Source organism: Austrofundulus limnaeus, unplaced genomic scaffold (genome assembly GCF_001266775.1).
Source record: "Austrofundulus limnaeus strain Quisiro unplaced genomic scaffold, Austrofundulus_limnaeus-1.0 Scaffold1048, whole genome shotgun sequence".
NCBI lineage: Eukaryota > Metazoa > Chordata > Actinopteri > Cyprinodontiformes > Rivulidae > Austrofundulus > Austrofundulus limnaeus.
In genome coordinates, this window is record NW_013953450.1 from 1 (window position 1) to 242 (window position 242).

A 242-nucleotide genomic window follows, 5' to 3' on the forward strand; every position below is an offset into this window, starting at 1 on the left:
CTCAGTGCCACTCTATGCCCCTCTGTGAAGTGTGGATTCAGTTGAAGTGCACATAAGTGTTGGAGTGTGCAGGTTACAAGCGTGCAAAACAACTGAGAACTTCATCAAACACCTGTAGCTACTGGTCGCTGTAAGGACAAATTTCATCTGCATAAAAGCAAATGTTTAAAGACAGAAACAAATTTTATCTCCTTCCTGATTGAGTTTACACAATATGTGCAATCTATTCACTTCTCTACTAA